The following is a 15,156-nucleotide window of genomic DNA, read 5'->3' as shown; positions in this document are numbered from 1 at the left end:
GCATCACGAACGCGAGAGAAGAGACGTGTTGGCGAAGAAGAGTGAGGGTCGTGGTGAACTTCACGCGTTAGCCTACGCATTCACAAGTGAGGCGTCGCATTCACGAAGACATGGGATCCCTAGTTAGTGCGTTCGCGAAGAGGAAATCGTGAGCATCACATTTTGTTATTCACAAACGCGAGGCGAGCAAGGCTCCGCAGATGCAGAGTTGGGGGAATCAAGTGGCTTCCGTAGAAGCTGAAAATGCACGGCAGAAGCGGTTTTGCATGTACGGATATGTGGTCTCAGGTGCGAAAAGCCTGTGCAGAATGTTAAAAACAAGAGTTCGCGATTTTGGCATCATTTCTATCATTTCCATCAAGTGTTGAGGCAAGTTTTGAGCGAGAATTCATGGGAAATCTTGAGATACCTCATTTGTGATCATTGTTACTTAAGAATATTGGATTATCATTGAGTATTTCGACTAGATTACATGTTTTTGAGGTGAAATTAGAGGATTTGGGCCTATGGATTTCAAAATAAGAATTTGAGATTTGGAGGTCGAGTTGATATCAGAATTTGGTAAATTTGGTATGGTTGGACTCGTGGTTAAATGGGCGTTCATATTTTGTAACTTTTGTCAGGTTCCGAGATGTGGGTCCCAAAGGCGATGTTTTGGTGCAATTTCGGATTTTGTTGGAAAATTACTGTTTTCATATGGAATTAATTTCTATAAGTTGTATTGATTGAATCAAATTAATTATGACTAGATTCGAGGCATTTGGAGGCCGATTCGCCCGACAAGGGCATTGCAGAATAAAGAATTACTCAGTTTGGGATATGTAACAGTTCTAACTTTGGTCCTGGGGGTATGAAACCCCGGATTATATATTATGTGATTGGTTTTGACATACTTGCTAGGTGACGGGCGTGTGGGTGTGCACCGTTGGAATTGTGACTTGGTCCAATTCCATGGAACTGTATAGTTGAATAATTTGTTGTTATCTGTACATTCTCTAAGTAGTAGAGAAATTGAACCACAAATCATGTTTAGATTATGTGTTGGCACTGTAGGGACCCACATAGGTCTTACACATGTTGAATTATCTGCTAAAATGCTGATTTGGACTCAGTCACAGTTTACTTATTTATTTTGGCTCAGTCTTTATTGTTCCTTGTCGATTCATTTTATCATTTTTGTTGGGGCTGATTTTCAAGATTATTGAGAGCCCGAGTGTAACGACCTGACTGATTGTTTAAGTATTACAACCCCATTCCCTATTTACTGGTCAATTTATGTTTTATAATTGTTATATGACTTTCCGGGGTAATAGGTTCGGGTCCGGTGATGTTTTGAAATGAATTGAGACACATGTCTCCAAGATGGAAACTTAAGTTGAAAAGGTTGACCGAATGTTGACTTATGTGTAAACAACCACGAAATAGAATTTTGATAATTCCAATAGCTCTGTATGGTGATTTTATACTTAGGAGTGTGTCCGACAAATTATTTGGAAGTCTGTAGTTAAAGTAGGCTTGTAATGGCTAAAATAGAAATTTAAGTTTTGATGTTCGATCGGGGAAGTGACATTTTGATATCGGAGTCAAAATCCAATTCTTGAAATTGGAATAGGTCAGTTATGTCATTTATGACTTCTGTGCAAAATTTGAGGACAATCACACTTGATTTGATAGGTTTCGACATCGAATGTGGAAGTTGAAAATTCTTAGTTTTATTAAGCTTGAATTGGGATATGATTCGCATTTTCAGCGTTGTTTGATGTGATTTAAGGTTTAGACTAAGTCCTTATGATGTTTTAGGACTCATTGGAATGTTTGGTTGAGGTCCCGGTGGCCTCAGGTGTGATTCAGAGTGCTTTCAGACCATTTTTCCTTGTTTTGCAGCTGTTGGAACTGGTGTCAGGTGTTGTTCTTGGCGAACGCGAGGGGTCTCACGCATTCGCGAAGAAGGATTTTGGAATGCTGGAATTTGCCCATCGCGAACGCAATGAAGAATACGTGAACGCGGAGCAGAGCTTGAGGAAGCCTAAGTGAACACGAGTGAGCTGACGTGAACACGAAGAGGAGTGGGAGCTGGGGGCCTGCCTAGCGTTAAGCCTTCGCGAACGCGGCTCGAGGCATATGAACGAGTAGGTCAAAGATCGGAAGGCTTCACGAACGTGACAAGGAGGTCGTGAACTCGAAGGAGGAAATGTTGGCAGCACATTTTTGTGCTTCGCGAACGTGAGGCAAGGGCCGCGTTCGCGAAGAAGAAACGACTGGACAAAAACTTTAAGTTTTAAAAAATAGGACCATTTTTGACGAATTGAAGATGGGGAAGAGGCAATTATCGGGAGATTTTCAAGGAAAATAATGGGGTAAGTGTTCTTAAATCACTATTGGTCAAATTAACCGAATCCATGGTTGTTTTTATCATTTAATTGGTGAATTGAGTTGGAAAATTTAGAAAACCCTCTTGGTTTAATTTGAAGATTTGAGGGTCGAGTTGATGTCGGAATTTGGTAAAATTTATATGGTTGGACTCCTTGTTGAAAGGGCATTAATATTTTGTAACTTTTGCCGGGATCCGATACGTGTGCCCCATGTGCAAGTTTTGAGTTAAATTTCGGATTTTGTTGGAAAATAGTATTTTCATATGGAATTAATTCCAATAATTTGTATTGACTGAATCAAATTAATTATGACTAGATTCTAGGCGTTTGGAGACCGATTCGTGAAGCAAAGGCATAGTGGAGTAAAATATTACACGGTTTGAGGTAAGAAATATTTCTAAACTTGGTTCTGAGGATATGAATCCCCGAATTTGGTGTTATATCAATTGTTTGAAGGTGACGCACATGCTAGGTGACAAACGTGTGGGCATGCACCATAGAAATTGTGACTTGAATAAATTATGTGGAGTTATAAAATTAAAGAATCATGGTATTATCTGCATATTCTCCACGTGTAAGAGAAATTGAGCTAAGATTTGTATTAAATAGCATGTTTAGGCTATGCACCGATATTTTTGGGACCCATAGGGTCATGTTGCTGTTGAATTTAATTATTTTAAAATGTACATTACATACTCAGTCATGTTCATTCATTATGAGGATATTTATGGGAGCGGGGTTGCCCGCCTGCAGCAGGCCATATTGGTTTTATATATGTTATTATTACATGGATCGGGACTGCCCTCCTACAGCAGGCCTTATAGGCTTTATTATTATTATATGGATCGGGGTTTACCCATCTGCAGCAGGCCATATAGGCTTTATATTACGCTTGGGCAGAACAAGCCCCTCCAGAGTCTGCACCCCCCCCCCCCACACACACACACATAGTGAGTGTAGATGATTTATATATGGGGTGGACTTCGTAGGGAATGGACTTGCCTTACTTATTTATATTTGTGATGAATTTCCCTAGACACAGATCTTATCCGAATCATTTACATTTACGGATAAATTACCCTAGGGCTGGTTTGGCCTTATACAGTACTGAGTGACTGATTGTCAGTTGATGTATATATATACGGGATGGAACATCCTTGAGTTTGTTATACTCATACTACACTTTGCATCTCGTGTGCAGAGCTAGGTGCTTTCGGACATGTCAACTGTTAGATATCAGAGTGATATCAGTTGGAGACTATCAAGGTAGTTGCCTGGTGTCCGCTGACCTTGACTCTCTTCCTTTCAGTTATTGTACTATTCTATATTATCATACAGTATTTTTATTAGTCAGACTTTGTTATCATTTAGATTTTCATGTACTCACTGACACTGGGTTTTGGGAATATATTTTATGTCAGTAATTTGTGAGAGTTTTCTATTGAATTCAAATATTATGTTTTCAAACTTAAAAGAAATTATGGTTTTATTGGGGTTGGCATCTTGCCTAGTATTGAGATAGGCGCCATCACGACATGCAAAATTTTGATCATGACTATTTGGTATCAGAGCCTAGGTTACATAGGTCTTACGAGTCACGAGCAGGTTTAGTAGAGTCTTGCAGATCTGTACGGAGATATCTATACTTATCTTCAAGAGGCTGCTGAACCTTTAGGTAAATTTCACTTTCTTGTATTATGTCGTGCAAATATGTTGATTCCATAAACTAAATTTCTGTTATTCTATTCTCTCACAGATGGTGAGGACACATACTACCGGATCGGACGGTCAACCACCAGTTAAGGCCGCGAGAGGTCTAGGTTGTGATAGAGGCCGAGGTAGAGGTTGAGGTGTAGCTCGTATAGTAGTTAGAGCATCACCTGTAGCACCATCAGTTTCTCCAGGTCAGGATAAGATTCTAGATATAGCTGAGCCGACAGGACCAGTTCAGGCACCAGCTATGCCCAATGTGATTCCAAGACTTCAGAAGGCTTTGGCCCAGATATTGACAGTTTGTACTAGCCTTGCTTAGGGGGTTTTGGCTCAGGACGCACCAGCCATTTCTTAGGTCGAGGGAGGTACTCATACTCCTGTTGCCCATACTCCAAAGCAGGTAGTGCAGGGACTTCAGATACCGGGGGCACTACAAGCCCAGCCAGCTGCAACTGCTCAGGCCCCGGTAGTCCCTGTTATGGATGATGATGAGTTGAGGAGAGTTGAAAGATTTGAGAGGCTTTGACCTCCATAATTTAGAGGTGCTGAGTCAGAGGATGCTCAGAGTTTTCTGGATAAGTTCTAGCGGATGCTTCGGACAACGGGTATTCTAGAGACCACTGGGGTCTCCTTCACTACTTTTCAATTTTCTGGGGCTGCCTTCAGATGGTGGGAGGCTTATGAGAGGCACAAGACAGTTGGTGCAACACCACTTATCGATGATTTATTTGACCAATTTCAGGGAGCAAGGGTATTCTCCAAAATTAATTTGAGATCTGGGTATCACCAATTAAATATTCGGGATTCGTATATTTTAAAAACGACATTTAGGATTCGTTATGGTCACTATGAATTTCTCATAATGTCTTTTGGGCTGACCAATGCCCCAGCAACATTTATGCACTTGATGAATAATATATTCCAGCCATATCTTGATTCATTTGTCATAGTATTTATTGATGATATCCTAGTGTACTCACGTAACCAGGAGGAGCATGCACAACACTTGGCTATTGTATTACAGAGGCTGAGAGAGGAGTGGATTTATGCCAAATTCTCTAAGTGTTAGTTCTGGCTTAGTTCAGTAGCATTATTGGGACATATAGTGTCCAATGAAGGAATTAAGGTTGATCTGAAGAAGATAGAGGTCGTTCAGAGTTGGCCTAGGCCATCTTCAACTACTGATATTCTGAGTTTTCTCGGCTTGGTTGGTTATTATCTTCGCTTTATGGAGGGATTTTCATCTATTACAATGCCTTTGACTAAATTGACCAATATAGGTGCTCCATTCAGGCAGTCAGATGAGTGTGAGGAGAGCTTTCAGAAGCTCAAGACTACCTTGACCGCAACTCTAGTTCTATTTTTACCTTCAGCTTCAGGCTCGTATATAGTGTATTGTGATGCTTCTCGGATTGGTATTGGGTGTATCTTAATGCAGGAGGATAGTGTGATTGCTTATGCTTTACGTCAATTGAAGCCACATGAAAAGAACTACCTTATTCATGATTTGGAGTTAGCAGCTATTGTTCATGCATTGAAGATTTCGAGGCATTATCTCTACGGTGTATCTTGTGAGGTCTTTATAGATCATCAGAGTCTCCAACACTTGTTCAAACAGAAATATCTAAATTTGAGGCAGCGAAGATGGTTGGAGCTTCTAAAGGACTATGATATCACTATTCTGTATCACCCCGGGAAGGCCAATGTGGTGGCCGATGCCTCGAGTAGAAAGACGGTGAGTATGGGTAGCCTTGCATTCATTCCTGTTAGCGAAAGGCCTTTTGCAGTTGAGGTTCAGACCCTGGCCACTTAGTTCGTGAGATTGGATATTTCGGAGCCCAGTCGGGTTCTAGCTTGTGTGGTTTCTCGATCTTCCTTATATGACCACATCAGAGAGCGCTAGTTTGAGGACTCCCATTTTCTTGTCCTGAAGGACACAGTTCATCACGGTGATGCTAAAGATATTACTATTGGGGATAATGGGGTATTGAGGATGCATGGTCGTATTTGTGTACCTAATGTGGATGGGTTGTTAGAATTAATTCTTGAGGAATCCCACAGTTCGCGGTATTCCATTCATCCAGGTGCCGCTAAGATGTACCAAGACTTGAGGCAGCACTATTGGTGGAGAAAAATGAAGAAAGACATAGTTGGTTTTGTAGATCGATGTTTAAATTATCAACAGGTGAAGTACGAGCATCAGAGACTGGATGGACGTCTTCAGAAACTTGAAATTCCGGAGTGGAAGTGGGAGCATATTACCATGGATTTCGTAGTTGGGCTTCCACGGACCTTGAGAAAGTTCTATGCTATTTGGGTAATTATGGATCGGTTGACTAAGTCCGCGCATTTATTCCAGTTGGTACTACTTATTTTTCGGAGCGGTTGGCTGAGATTTATATCCGCGAGATTGTTTGCCTCCACGGTGTGCTAGTGTCCATCATTTTAGATCGGGGCACGCAGTTTACATCACCGTTTTGGAGAGCAGTACATCGAGAATTGGGCACACATGTTCAGTTGAGTACAATATTTCATCCTCAGACGGACGGTCAGTCCGATCGCACTATTCAGATATTGAAGGATATGCTACGCGCTTGTGTCATTGATTTTGGAGGTTCTTGGGATCGGTTTCTACCACTAGCGGAGTTCTCTTACAATAACAGCTAAGAATTAAGCATTTAGATGGCTCCGTATGAGGCTTTATATGGGAGACAGTGTCAGTCTCCGGTGGTTCAAGATGCTTTGTAGAAGATTAAATTGATTCAGGAGCGGCTTAGCACGACGTAGTCTAGACATAAAAGTAATGCCGATATGAAAGTTTATGATGTTTCTTACATGGTTAGGGAGAAGGTTCTGCTCAAGGTTTCACCCATGAAATATGTCTTGAGATTCGGAAAGAAGGGCAAGTTGTGTCCTGGGTATATTATGCCTTTTGAAATACTTAAGAAGATTGGAGATATAGCTTATGAACTTGCATTTCCACCTAATCTATCGAGTGTTCATCCTGTGTTTCATGTATCTACGCTCCAGAAGTAAGTCGAAGATCCGTATCATGTTTTGGACTTCAGTACAGTGCAGTTGGATGGTAATTTGACTTATGTTGTGGAGCCGATGGCCATTTTAAATTGGTATGTTCGAAAGCTTAGATCAAAGCACATAGCGTCAATGAAAGTGTAGTGGAGAGGTCAGCAAGTCAGAGAAGCTAACTAGGAGATTGAGCGGGAGATGCAGAGTAAATATCCACACCTATTTGAGGCTCCAGGTATGATTCTAACCCGTTCTAGGACGAATATTTGTTTAAGAGGGTGAGAATGTAACGATCCGACCGGTCCTTTTGAGTATTACAACCCCCGTTCCCCCATTTACTGCTAAATTTATGCTCTACAGTTATTATATGACTTGTCGGGGTAATTGGTTCGGGTATGGTGAGGTTTTGAATTGAATTGAGACACTTAGTCTACAAGATGATAACTTAAGTTGAAATGATTGACTGGAAGACTTATATGTAAATGACTTCAGAATAGAATTCTGATGATTCCGATAGCTCTGTATGGTGATTTTGGATTTAGGAGCGTGTCCGAAAAATTATTTGGAAGTCCGTTGTTAAATTAGGCTTGAAATGGCTAAAATATAAATTTAAGTTTGAAAGTTTGACCGTGCGGTTGACTTTTTGATATCGGGGTCGGAATCCTATTCTGGATATTGGAATAGGTCTGTTGTGTTATTTGTGACTTGTGCGTAAAAATGGAGGTTAATCATACTTGATTTGATAGGTTTCGGCATCGAATGTAGAAGTTGGAATTTCTTTGTTTCATTAGGCTTGAATTGGGGTGTGATTCATGTTTTTAGCATTGTTTGATGTGAACTGAGGTTCGGACTAAGTTCATATGATGTTTTAGGACTTGTTGGTGTATTTGGTTGAGGTACTGAGGGTCTCGGGTGAGTTTCAGATGGTTAACAAATCAAAGTCGGACTTAGAAAAAATCTAAATTTTTTTGGCTTCTGGTGTGATCGCACCTACGAGGAATTGGCCGCAGGTGCGATGCCGCAAATGCGACTCATTTTATGTAGAAGCAGAGCTGGGCTGGCCCTGGCAGGGCACAAGTGCGAGGGGTTAACCGCATCTGCGAGCCCGTAGGTGCGAGCGATGCTCCGCAAATGCGGAGTTGGGGGGATAAAGTGTCTTCCGCAGAAGCGAAAAATGCACAATAGAAACGGTTCCGCAGGTTCAGATATGTGGCCGCAGGTGCGAAAATCCTGGGAAGAATGTTAAAAACAAGGGTTCGCGATTTTGGCTTCATTTCTAACATTTCCAACACGGGTTAAGGCGATTTGTGAGCGAAAATTTATGAGAAAGCATGAAGTAAGTTACTTGTGATCATTGTTAGTCAATAATATTGGATTATCATTGAGTATTTCGACTAGGTTACATGTTTTTGAGGTGAAATTAGATGATTTGGGCCTAAGGATTTCAAAATAAGAATTCGAGATTTGGAGGTCGAGTTGATGTCGGAATTTGGTAAACTTGGTATGGTTGTATTCGTGGTTAAATGGACGTTCATATTTTGTAACTTTTGTCGTGTTCCGAGACGTGGGTCCCACGGGCAATTTTTGGGTGAAATTTCGGATTTTTTTGGATAATTTGTATTTTCATATGGAATTAATTTCTATAATTTGTAGTGACTAAATTAATTAATTATGGCAATATTCGAGGCATTTGAAGGCCGATTCGCATGGCAAGGGCATTGCAGAATAAAGAATTACACGGTTTGATGTAAGTAACAATTCTAAATTTGGTCCTGAGGGTATGAAACCTCGAATTATGTGTTATTTGTTTGGTTTTGAGGTGACGCACATGTTAGGTGACGAGCGTGTGGGCGTGCACCTTAGGAATTGTAACTTGGTCAAATTCTATGGAACTGTGTAGTTGAATAATTTGTTGTTATCTGTACATTCTCTCTGTAGTTGAGAAATTGAACCACAAATTATGTTTAGATTATTTTTTGGCACTTTCGGGACCCACTGAGGTTGTGCACATGTTGAATTAATGTTGTTTTGTACTTAGTCACAGTTTACTTGTTTATTTTATCTCAGTCTCTATTTTTCATTGTTGATACATTATCATTTCTGTTGGGGCTGATTTTTATGATTATTAAGAGCTCGAGAGATTGGAGAGATTTATGACTGAGTGAGGCTGAGGGCCCGACTGTGAGATATTATACTATAGCACGTGAGTTATCCGTGCGAATCCAAATATTATACTATAGCATGTAAGTTGTCCGTGCAACATGTTAGTTGTCTTGCGAATCCAAATATTATACTATAGCATGTGAGTTGTCCATGTGGATTATAGCGCTTGGGCTGAAAGAGCCCCTCCGGAGTCTGCACACACCACCAGTGAGTGCATGTACCTACTCAGTGCGAGTGCCGAGTGTTGAGTGAATGGAAGGTCTGAGTGACTGTGGTACTGAGAGGATGCATTTAATTTCATTATTGGTGTACTATAATTGTCATATATCACTATTTTGGAAATTTCTGAGAGATATTATCTCATGTTTCAGTCAAACTTGATATGAAATTTCTGTTTGGGCCTTAATTGTTGAACTTGCAAGCATGCCTAGTTTATTATGTTGGAAATTACTATAATTGGACTTAGCTGTGAAGCTTGTCAGTACTTTCAGTTCTTCATTTAGTATTGTTACTTTCTGAGTTGGTTGTACTCATACTACACCCTACACCTCGTGTGCAGATCCAGGTACTTCTGGACACGGGAATTGTTAGATCTCAAGAGTGTTATCCGTTGGAGACTATCATGGTAGCTGCTTGGCATACGCTAACCTTGACTCTCTTCCTTTCAGTTATTGTACTATTCTATATTTTCAGACAGTGTTGCTATCAATCAGACTTTGTTATTATTTAGATGCTCAGGTATTCAGTGACACCGGATTTTGGGAATGTATTTTTATGTCAGTAATTTGTGAGATTTTCTATAAAATCCAATTATTATGTTTTCAAACTTAAAAGAAATTACAATTTATTGAGGTTATCGGCTTGCCTAGTATTGAGATAGGTGCCATCACGACAGGTTAGGATTTTGGGTCGTGACATATATTCATCATCGTTGGTCTAGTTTTATATTTTAAATTTGCCTTACCTTTTACTGCTAATTTCTTTACCTATTTAGTTAAAGCTTTGTTTCTTTTATTCTGTGCTCATTATTTGAAAGTTGAATTTCTTAAATTGAATTATTATTATCATGAAGTATTTGATAATTGATAATTTTGGTATTGAGGCAACGTGTTAAAATTGTGAAATATTATTTTTGCTGGGTTATTCCCTCCTGAATATTTTGTTGAGATTTTGTATACTTTGTGATTGAGTCGTGAGTTCCTTATTGTAGAAAAATAAATGTTGTTGTTGATTTATTTCGACAAATCAAAATATTGGGCACTTGAGGTACAAATTGTGATATATTATGATATTGATACGTATGCGGTGGTATAAGGTCTGGGTGTTGAAACGTATGCAGTGAGATAAGGGTGGATTGATATGTGTGGCTAGTAGGGGAACTACTAGAAGTCATACGGTGTGATAAGGGTGGCTAAACGCTGGATGCTATTTCAGGAATAATGATTTCTTTAATATTAAATGTGAAGGCTCCAGTGGTGATATAAGGAAATGAGATCATGTAAATTTATTTATGACGTGGGACTACGAGGCGGTACCCCGGGAGTGCCCTTGTTGATATTTCTCTATGGCTGCATTTGCATTTGGTTATTTTGTGTTTTCCTTAAAGATGTAAATTTTTATTTTCCATCCGCGAGGTATTATTTGCCCTTATTCTATGTAGTTATATTAAGACATACTACTTACATGATTCACTCTCATTGTCATTATTATTATATTATTAAACTTTTCACCCTGTCTTTTATTAATTCCAGTAGGGCCTGATGTGACCTCATCACTACTCTACCGAGGTTAGGCTTGGCACTTACTATGTACCGCTGTGGTGTAATCATACTATGCTTCTGCACATCTTTTTGTGCAGATCCAGGTACTTCCTATCAGACCAGGTATCAGTGAGCTAGCCGTACGCACAAACTTCAAGGTATATCTGCCAGCATCTGTAGACCTCGGAGTCACCCTCTATCTTTATTATGTTGCTCTACTTATTCTCTTTAGACTCTGATGTATAGAGACACTCAGAATGTAACTATTTTGAATTGCAGTTTTTAATTATTTCAAATGTCGAGATTTGAGTTTCAGTTTTATATTTTGGTATTCCGCATAATTGATAGGCTTACCTAGTCTTAGAGATTAGGTGCCATCACGACATCCTACAGAATGAATTTGGGGTCGTGACAAGTTGGTATTAGAGTTCTAGGTTCATAGGTGTTATCAGTCATAGGTAGGTTTAGTAGAGTCTCGCAGATCGGTATGGAGACGTCTGTACTTATCTTCGGGATGCTATGGAACAGCTAGGAAAATGTTCACTTCTTTGATTTCCTTATAGTGCACATTGTTGACATCAAAATTCTAAACCATGTATTTCTAATCTCTCACAAATGGTGAGGACTCATACAACTGGATTCGATTATCAAACACTCGCGCCCTCTGTTGGAGCCACAAAAGGATAGGGCAGAGGCTGAGGAAGACCATGTGGTGCAACCAGAGCACCTGCATGAGTTGTTGTAGAGGAGCCACCAGTAGATACAGTTGGAGAGAAGGCACCTGAGACGCCTGTTACTACCCCTGCACTTCAGGAGACTCTTACCCAGGTTTTGAGAATGTTTGGCACTATATCTCAGGTAGGGTTGATTCTACTTGCTCCTGCCACATCTCAGGCAAGTGGAAGAGCACCGACTCCCGCAGCCCGTACACCAGAGCCACGGGCCCAAATTAAACATGCCCTAGAGGTTATACTAGTGCAGCCAGTTGTCTTAGTTTGGCCCGATGTTAGGGCAACAGTTTCAGAGGGGTAGCAACTCAGGCTTGAAAGGTACTAGAAGTACCACCCTCCCACTTTCAGCGGTTTATCTTCAGAGGATGCTCAGGGTTTTCATGAGGAATGTCACTGAATCCTCTATACTATGGTTATTGTAGGGTAGGCATTCCATCTTAGAGGAGCGGCCTACCAGTGGTGGCGGGCATACGATTTGGATATTCCAGCTGAGACAACTTGACTCACTTGGACACAACTTTTAGATATGTTATTGAGGAAGTATGTTCCTCAGAGTATCAGAGATGCATGGCGCGTAGAGTTTGAGCAGTTGTGCCAGGGCTCTATGACAGTATCGGAGTATGCAGTCCATTTTAGTGATTTATCCAGGCATGCACATGCTCTAGTCGCTACTGTCAGAGAGCGTGTCCGTCGATTTATGGAGGGGCTCCACCCTAGTATCAAATTCAGTATGGCCCAAGAGCTGGAGATAAACATCACATACGAGCAGGTGGTGTCAATTGCTAGGAGATTAGGGGGTATATAGATCCGGGAGAGAGAAGAGAGGGAAGCTAAGAGACCTCAATATTCTGGCACGTATAATAGTTCTCATGCCCTAACTGCAACCCATCATGGTAGAGGCTATGTGAGCCGTCCTATTCACTCAGCACTTCTAGGTTCCAGCATTATTCCGGCTACTCCCAGACCTCAGGTTCCATATTATGTGCCGCCAGCGTATATTGTACTTCATGTACAGGGTGCTTTCAGTGGTCAATCCAGTCGATCAGGTTCGAGCCAATCCCAGTAGCCACATCCTCCGAGGGATTGTTTTGAGTATGGTTACACTCATCATATAATGAACAATTACCCTAGATTCATGAGGGGTACACCTCTATAGATTTCGTAGGCCCCACCTATTCCATAGGCCCTTCGGGCTTCTCAAACCATGATTACTGCACCAGATGCCACTCCACCTACACAACCAGCTAGAGGTGGAGGTCAGACAGGTAGAGGTCTCCCTAGAGGGGGAGGCCAGCTAGATATTATGCCCTTCCTCCTATGACGGATGTAGTTGCATCCGATTCTGTTATCAAAGGTATTGTTCCAGTCTATAATAGAGATGCATCAGTCTTATTTGATCCAGGCTCCACTTATTCTTATGTGTCATCTTATTTTGCCCCGTATTTGGGCATACCCTGGGATTCTTTGAGTTCTTCTGTTTATGTATCTACACCCGTGGGTGATTTTATTATTGTTGACCTCATGTATATGTCGTGTTTGATTGATATCAATGGTTTTGAGACCATGGTTGATTTATTATTTCTCAGTATGGTGGATTTCGATATTATTTTGGTCATGGACTGGTTGTCGCTCTATCACGCTATCCTTGATTGTTACGCAAAGACGATGACGTTAGCTATACCAGGTCTACCGTGTCTAAAGTGGAGAGGTACCTTGGATTATGTTCCTAACATGGTTGTTTCATTTCTTAAGGCTCAACGAATGATTGAGAAGGGGATTGATGCATATATGAGCTATGTGAGAGATGTTAGTGTTGATACTCCTACCGTGGAGTCAATTTCGATAGTAAGGGTTTTTCTCGATGTATTTTCAGCAGATCTTCTGGGTATGCCACCCGATAGGGATATTGACTTTAGCATTGATTTATTATCGGGCACTCAGTCCATTTCTATTTCACCATATCATATGGCCCCAGTAGAATTGAAGGAATTAAAAGTGCAGTTATAGGATTTGCTTGATAAATGTTTTGTTCAGCCTAGTGTATCGCCTTGGGGTGCTCCTTTCTTATTTACGAAGAAGAAGGATGGTTCTATGCGGACGTGTATTGATTATCGCCGGTTGAACAAGGTTATAGTGAAGAATATGTATCCATTACCACTTATTGATGACCTATTTGATCAGCTTTAGGGTGCTAGAGTGTTCTCTAAGATTGACTTGCATTCAGGCTATCACCAATTAAAGATTCGGGAGCTAGATATCTCGAAGACTACTTTTAGGACTCGATATGGTCATTCTGAGTTCCTTGTAAATGTCATTTGGAGTGACTAACCCCCAACAACATTCTTGCACTTAATGAACAGTGTTTTTCATCCTTATCTTGATTCTTTCGCCATTGTGTTTATCAAGGACATTCTGGTGTATTCCTTGAGTTGGGAGGATCATGAGTAGAACCTGAGGACTGTGCTTTAGAATTTGAGAGAAAAGAAGTTATATGTAAAATTTTCAAAGTGTGAATCATGGCTTGATTCAGTGGGAATTTTTGGTCATATAGTTTATTATGAGGGGATCAAGGTAGATCCAAAGAAGATTGCGGTAGTGCAGAGTTGGTCCACACCGTCCTCAGCTACGGAGATCCGGAGTTTCTTTTGTTTGGCAGGGTATTATCGCCGATTTGTTGAGGATTTATCTTCTATTGCTGGACTTATGACCAAATTGACCCACAAGGGTACTCTGTTCAGGTGGACTGAGGAATATGAGGAGAGCTTTCAAAAGTTTAAGATAGTTTTGACTATAGACCCAGTATTGGTGTTGCCTACAGGTTCAGGGTCTTATACTGTGTATTGTGATGCGTCGCTTATTGGTCTTGGCGCAGTGTTGATGCAAGACGGTAGGGTGATTGCCTATGCGTCTAAATAGTTAAAGGTACGTGAGAAGCATTATCCGGTCCATGACCTTGAGTTAGCAGCTATTGTTCATGCCTTGAAGATTTGGCGACATTATTTGTACGGTGTCCATTGTGAGGTTTATACCGATCATCAGAGTCTACAACATCTGTTTAAACATTAGGATCTTAATTTGTGGCAGCGGAGGTAGTTGGAGTTGCTTAAAGATTATGATATCACCATTCTCTATGACCTTGGGAAGGCTAATGTTGTGGCCGATGCCTTGAGTCGTAAGGTGGAGAGTTTGGGAAGCTTATCATATTTATCGGTAGCGGGGAGGCCATTAGCCTTGGATGTTTAGTCCTTCGCCAACTAGTTTATTAGATTGGATGTTTTTTAGCCGAGCCACGTTTTGGCTTGTGTGGTTTCTCTGTCTTCTCTTTATGATCGAATCAGAAAGCGTCAGTATGATGACACCCAACGGTGATGCCAAGGAAGTCACTATTGG

This window comes from Nicotiana tomentosiformis, chromosome 2, assembly GCF_000390325.3.
Source record: "Nicotiana tomentosiformis chromosome 2, ASM39032v3, whole genome shotgun sequence".
NCBI classification, from domain to species: domain Eukaryota; kingdom Viridiplantae; phylum Streptophyta; class Magnoliopsida; order Solanales; family Solanaceae; genus Nicotiana; species Nicotiana tomentosiformis.
Note: the sequence above shows the minus strand (reverse complement) of the source record.